Source organism: Aegilops tauschii, chromosome 5, assembly GCF_002575655.3.
Source record: "Aegilops tauschii subsp. strangulata cultivar AL8/78 chromosome 5, Aet v6.0, whole genome shotgun sequence".
NCBI classification, from domain to species: Eukaryota; Viridiplantae; Streptophyta; class Magnoliopsida; order Poales; family Poaceae; genus Aegilops; species Aegilops tauschii.
Genome location: NC_053039.3, coordinates 168973168 through 168979501, shown reverse-complemented (window position 1 = coordinate 168979501; position 6334 = coordinate 168973168). Strand labels below are relative to the sequence as shown.

At 42.2% G+C, this 6334-nt stretch overlaps 1 long non-coding RNA gene across 2 annotated transcripts; it reads left to right on the top strand.

The window, feature by feature from the left end:
* Nucleotides 1–203: 203 nt before the first annotated feature.
* On the top strand, nucleotides 204–4898 carry LOC109752879 (uncharacterized). Of its 2 annotated transcripts, XR_012184400.1 has the most exons (9): nucleotides 214–1072; nucleotides 1567–1739; nucleotides 1974–2127; nucleotides 2639–2718; nucleotides 2828–2881; nucleotides 3242–3330; nucleotides 3710–3760; nucleotides 4204–4377; nucleotides 4447–4898. It is a non-coding gene; the product is annotated as an uncharacterized lncRNA (long non-coding RNA). The 2 variants fall into 2 exon arrangements; XR_012184399.1 differs by lacking the exon at nucleotides 3710–3760 and having other exon boundaries at nucleotides 204–1072.
* The last annotated feature ends 1436 nt before the right edge of the window (nucleotides 4899–6334 follow it).

Sequence of the window (6334 nt, the reverse complement as noted above, 5' to 3'; positions counted from 1 at the left end):
GCATGAGGCTTCACGAAATAGTACCATGAGGATATATATAAACAACACCAACACCTTGGCCATTGCTACAAATTTAACTATCTAAAATAATCTCCATAGTATTGGAAAGACAAGGGTCATCCAAAACATTCAGCTACGCATCATGAGTGATCTCTAGCATGGTCCACGTCTGATTTACTACGAGACAAAACGTTCGCTTCTTCGAGAAGAAACAGAGAAAGGGATTAGCCAGAAGCCCAGCCCACAGCCCCCGATTCCTCCCCCTCTCCCTTTCCTTCCTCTGCCACCGCCGCCACCACCTGCGACCTCCTCGCAGCCGCTGCGACTGTCGCCACCACCTGCAACCTCCCCGCAACCGCCACCACCGCCCACACCCTCCCCAACGGCCGACTCTACCACCCCTTTTCTCCTCCCCTTAGCTTCTCCTCACCATCGGCGACCTCCCCTCCCCCTCGCACCAGATCGACCAGCAGGCCAGGCATAGCAGAGTGGAGCGGACGGGCGTGCCAGAACCAGCATAACACGGTCGCGGGCGGAGAGGGCGAGGCTGAGTCGCTGGCGGCGGCGGGCCCGATCTGGGCGGGCATGACGGACGGCCTACGCGAGCAGCGTAGGGGCGCAGGCAGCCGACGCCTCTTCATGGAGGTAGTGGTCCCACGGATGGCGTCACAGCATAGCTCGATGATGGCGGCACGGTTTGGTTTGGTGGCGCGTTGGGAAAGGAGGCTGACATGGGGAAGGCGCCGCGCTTAGTGCCTATTGACAACACCATCCCCGCTGATGCCTATGGGCTTTTCGTTGGAACGCGCTGCCGTCAGTCCCGTGCACCGTCTCTTCCTCTCCTCGAGGAGTCACGGTGAACGCGGGAGGAGGAGCCCGAGTGGATGAGACTGCGATGCAGGAAGCCTCGCCACCATCGTCGGCGTCGTCCTCCTAGAGCAGGGATGGCAGATCCATGCTATTTCTGAGTGGTGAAGTCATCTTCTCCACCGGATTTTGTGCAGGGCGTCACCTCTGGCAAGGTCAGGGACCAACGCCTGTCCTTCTCCGGGATCCCGAAGTACCACTACAAGTATGGAAACTACTACTCCATTGCAATCCTCGTGCTGTTTTCATTTCATAGTTGTGATTCCAAAAGCTATCAGCTCATATGAAACTCATATGATGATCATCGGATCATATTACGAATGCTGGTGTTGGTGTGAGTAGCGAGAGAAAAACAAAAATAGAAAAAATATTCAGATTGTTCAATGTTACTGTTGTTGGTTGTTCAGGGATCTGTGGAAGGCTACTGATGGATTTCATACTGATTTGTGTTTTCCCCTTTCTATTTCAAGTGATGGCTAATGTAGTCGTAGTCTATTCTAAAATTTATGTATCCAGATGTTCATCCCAATCGGGTCTTCTCCTCTCTCTCTCTCTCTCTCTCTCTCTCTCTCTCTCTCTCTCTCTGTCTTGATTGGGTTTGCTTGGGTTGCATTTTTTGCAAGAACTATTATTGTGCAGAGCTAGCTGCAACAATGCACATATTAATTCATAAATTGTGATCTGGTTTTGAGGCTGCAGATGTGACCACTGGTTGTTTGTATAAATGCTTAAGGGGGACTGCTCAAGGAAGGGCATGTGTGTTTCAGAGATAGATATGGAAATTGGGCGCTGGACCAACAGGAGAAGAGGAAGGAGTGGAATCAACTGATGTGCATTACATTTCTGTCTCTATGGAACTCAGTTATATACTGGTAAGGGTTTATACAATAATAAGCTTCCTATATGTTGAACCTTACAATTAGTACAGAGTCACACGTCATTTCCGTCAGTCACGATTGTAGATCAAACAAATGATACTGTAGAATTATGCCAATTTGAGTTTTTGATGTACATCGAACTTGTCAGTTTTACTTCCACCTTTCATTTTGGAGACATGGCTAACTGTTTTCTCCACTATTCAACATCTTGCCATGTTCATCTTGCAGGGGCAAATTATGTTTCAGTGATACAAATGACTGATGTTGGTTTGGGTATATGTGGTCTAGAAGGTCGTCAAGTAGTTATGGCCTCAGATTTTGTTATGGAGCAGTTTTGCTTTGTTAAGAAATCGCTTATTCGCAGAGGCACTGGAACCATCAGGTATGACATACATGATCTAGCAGAAAGCTTTCTTAATTTTTGCTAATGCTCTTCGTGTATATATTCCCTTTTCTCCTATGATGTAAGCTAAGTATATCTGTGTTATCTTTGATTACTCTCACCTAGAGTTTGGCTATCCAAATGTATGAATCTGCAGCAGCAGCAGCATCCCCCACTCCCTTTTGACCTTTTTTTGACCTCTTGTTAGTTGTAGTGCAGGCTGATATAATTAAGTTTTAATGAATTGATGTAGGCACACTTCATATTCTGTAACTCCTGTGCTGACAGATTAGAGTACTGCTTTCTATTCCATTGTCTACACATCAATTCCCACAGTAGCAGTTGTATTCTAGACGTGGACTTTCTCATAATAGCCATAATACTTTTCTTTATTGTCTGAGACTATTGAGGTAGACCTTCGAAATGAGGGCTACAACATGACACTCTTCTGGAACATAATGGTAGATACCTTCTAACAAACCCTTGTCCTTTCCTGTGTACATTTCTTCAGATACAATATCAGTACAATGGACATATGGAATGTGGGATTCTTGATACATCACCATTATTAAAGTCTATGACATCAACAATGTAAGCCTACTTACATATTCATACGTGTTTTCTCTCACTAATATTTGAATGCATGCACCTTTACTTTCTCTCACTAATATTTGAGTGCATGCACCTCTGCATTTTGCAGGTCCACCTGGTACTCCACTCACTACTGGTTCTTGCCTCTTTGACCATCCATTAGGTTTGTCTCATCTCATATGATCTCCAATTTTTCTCACCTTGGCTGTTGGGATTCTACTTATAGTTCTTTTATATTTGGTTACATCTACATCGTCATATGTTTGATATTAGCTTTAACATTTTTTCCTGGGAATACCCGCCAGGAGTGATGCCTATTCATTAAGTAAAATATAAAACATCTTATATTTGTGAATGCATGGGGTAACTTTTACTCACACCTCTCTATGTGATGGAGGATGTCATTTTAGATTTGAACAATGCTGCACATATACTACTGGTATAGATTCCTTTTATTTTCATTAAAGCTAACTTATCTCTTCACCCCTAATGGTACAAGCTTAATGATGGTTTCTGACAACAGGTTCAAAAACAACATATGTATGACATAAAAACCGTCCTTGGAAGGAATTGGGCTGATAGAAAAGAGGCTTAAGAATAGAACCATTGGAGGTAATCACCGTCTTCCTTCTAACTATTTACGTTTGTATTTATGGTGCGAAGGGCTAAGCTCGCAACACTGTAGGGGTTTGGATAACTTAGATAATGAGATTTTAGTTTTGGAGGTACATATTTATGTAGTGCCTTGTTCTTGCAACCTTGAAATTACTATAGTTCTGGTAAATCTATCTGAACATGGAAATAAAAATCATCTAAATCTAAGCAGCCTCGTGTAACCTTATCGCGGACAGAAGTTGAAAATCTTAATCTCTAGGAACAAGCATTGAATGTACATATAAGGTTGGTAGCTACTGTAGGTCGCAAAGGTATTGAATGTAATTTGTTTGCTGCCTAAAATAGTTACATGGTCTAAAAATAATTATTCTTGAAGTGAAATGCATGAAAAGGTGAGGAAGTTAACTAAAGAGGACAACAGTCAGAGGTAAACTATGTTCCTTCCATGTTTGATTTTTGTATACTTAATAGCATGGCACTGTTCTAATCATGTACTAATTGATGACTCTTCTTTACAATTCAGAATAATAGCCGAGGAGTCTTAGCTTCTGTTGTCTCTCTTCTTATGTCCAGTGGTTATCATTTGTCATGGGTTGATTTAATTTTGTAGAACTATAGATGCCTGAGTTTCTAAGGGTGAGTTTTCATTAGTGAAACATTTCTGTCCATGTTGGATTGCCAATGACTTCGAATAGACATGTTGTGAATCTGTTGCTTCTGGTCGTGCAATATGTTTAAATGGTACACTATGTGTCACAAACGTTGATTTGTTGCTCTACATCATTCGTGGTGAACAACTACATACATTTCTTGTTTCTACCTTACCACAATATCATATTTATGCCCGTGCCCTGTCATTTTCATTTGTAGGTCGCCCTCATGAGACCTTTTATATTGGAGGATTTGATGATCACCGTGAGTTGGGAAACTAGGTGAAACCAGCACGTCAACAAACTGGAGCAGCTCATTGCTGTGAAGAAATCTACCATCCCATACCACGTCTGCCATATGAGCAAGACATTGGCAAGACCTAGCTAGAGGATGGTAATGATCAACACGCCTCACATCTCCATTTAGCATAACGATCACCTAATTTCAGTCTACAATCTGCAGTCCTCTGAAAGATCTGCCCATCAAGTTCGGAATCGGAAGCCCTCACACAGTTGCTCGTCTCATCACAACGACTTAGAACAGAGCGACAATAACCACAAAATGGACCTAGTTCTTTGAGGACTCCAACATGAAGGAAGGCAAGGTGTATGCTTTTGCTTTCAAACACAAGGCAAACATTCGATTGCTCACCGTACATCGCCTCAAAGAGCATGCTGCTAGTAGCCACAAATCGCATATACATAGCCCGCCTAGCAAAGTTTCTGCACCAAGATGCTCTTCTATCATGTATGTTATTATCGAAATTGCTTTCCCTGATTTTTAAATGAGCTACATAATGTAATGTATCATCCAGCCTGCTCTTAAGCTGAGTGCTATTCCTAGACTGTCACATGTAATAGATCAGATCTACTTGATGTTGTTTATGAATAGCTCCTCAGTTCCGTTTGCATGTATCACACCCTACTTTTGGACCTTGCTATCCGGTGCTTTTGAAGATACTAAGCCTACGCCGTTACTTATGTAAACTACTGTTGTCAGATGGTTCACATCCACCTGTTAATATCCATAATGGGGCCATAATGGGGCTTTTGTGAATATCTATTTATTTCTATTGCTATTCTCTGTATCAAATCTCAATTCCTTAATTAACAACATCATCAGACAAAGGGTCGCCCACTAGCTAGCACCGCACAGCTGCCCCTCAAGAGGCACGCCAAGGGTGCGCCCCAACCCCTAGTATCAATGAACATGTACCTTGTTTCGGTCTCCAATCGAACTAAGGACGATCTTAGGATACTACATCGGTCATGCTTTGACATATTTTTAGGATGATAGATAAATATCGGCCATTACCATAAGGTCCATGTAGAATTCACCCACCAAAGTATGTATAGCTGAAATAAACAAATGAAATAGCAATAAAATATTTCGGCCCTTTTGTATTAGCCACAAAAAATGTAACTAACCAAATGTATAGTGATTCGGTAATACCCTCTCATGATATAGAAAATTATGTTGTATCCATGGACCAAAATAAATCCATGGAGGGTAATTGATCATACCTAGGGATGAAATCCATGGCAAAGGCATCCATGGTTGAAGAAAATGGATGATGTGCTAACCGAAGATTTTGATGTTGTGATGCACACCTTCGGCTTAATTGTTTGTTGCTTCCATCCTTCTCTTTCTTCACTTTTATTGTACTTGTTGCAATAGAAGCATGCACATCATTTTTGTTTTGATTGATCCTCTTGGGAACCCATGCCATGTTCTTCTTTCTCAGCTCTTGTGCACTGAGATTTTTTAATTCCTTATTTTGCCAAATTCGATAAGCCGAGTGGGCATCTCGGCTGTGATTCTGTTTCAACCAATGGCAATTCTTTTTTGGCCTCGCGCACTCTCAACTTCTTTTCTTCATATTTGTCACTTTGACTCTCAACAGTTGATTGCTTCATCTCATTGCCTTTAGTAGCTAATGTCAACATTTTAATTGGCTCTTTTTCATTTGAGATCAAATCTGAAGTAGCACTCTTACGACCATGTCTTTTAACGCGGTAAACTTGCTTGACTACCTACTTTTTCTTCTTGAGCTCCGGACCGATTCTTTATGATTGAAACGGTCTTTGACATGTGATTGTTCAAATGTTGATCTTCTCGGAGCTGCACAATATTGGTGAGATGGTATGAAAATAAGATGGAGAATGTGCCCTTGTATCATACCTGTCCCATGATGGACATGAATCTACATGAGCATAGGGAGGCATCCACGACATTGGCACTGGCGGCCCAAAGTAAGGATATGAATATGTTGCATTGCCATTTTCCCTTTGCCAATACCGACCATCAGATTTGCACCTAGGGGGTGATCTTGACGATTTTGAATTACTTG